The following is a 388-nucleotide window of genomic DNA, read 5'->3' on the forward strand; positions in this document are numbered from 1 at the left end:
TACCCCCAGCCCTTTTGTAACGTGATTTATTCTTTGATTCAGGGCCTCATTAAGTTATTAAGTGGCCAGTTTGGGCTTGACCTTGTGATCCTCCTGCCTCAACCTCCCAGGGTACTAGGATTAGGCCTGCTCTACCAAGTCCAGCTTCTGTCTGGTTATTTTTGTCCAACTTTATGTGGGTGAAATTTATATATGCTTTTGCACACAATGATAGCTTGTTTTTTTCTTCTTTGTTGTACAGTTTCCATTGAGCATATCTGCCACATATACTTATCCATCCTACTTTTGTTGGGGATGTGAATTTCTCCTAGTTTGGGGCTGTTAGGGTCAAACTGCTATGAGGAATTTTTATATATATAATCTAATAATATATAATACATTATATATT

Source organism: Fukomys damarensis, unplaced genomic scaffold (assembly GCF_012274545.1).
Source record: "Fukomys damarensis isolate Sample0158 unplaced genomic scaffold, DMR_v1.0_HiC HiC_scaffold_11, whole genome shotgun sequence".
NCBI classification, from domain to species: domain Eukaryota; kingdom Metazoa; phylum Chordata; class Mammalia; order Rodentia; family Bathyergidae; genus Fukomys; species Fukomys damarensis.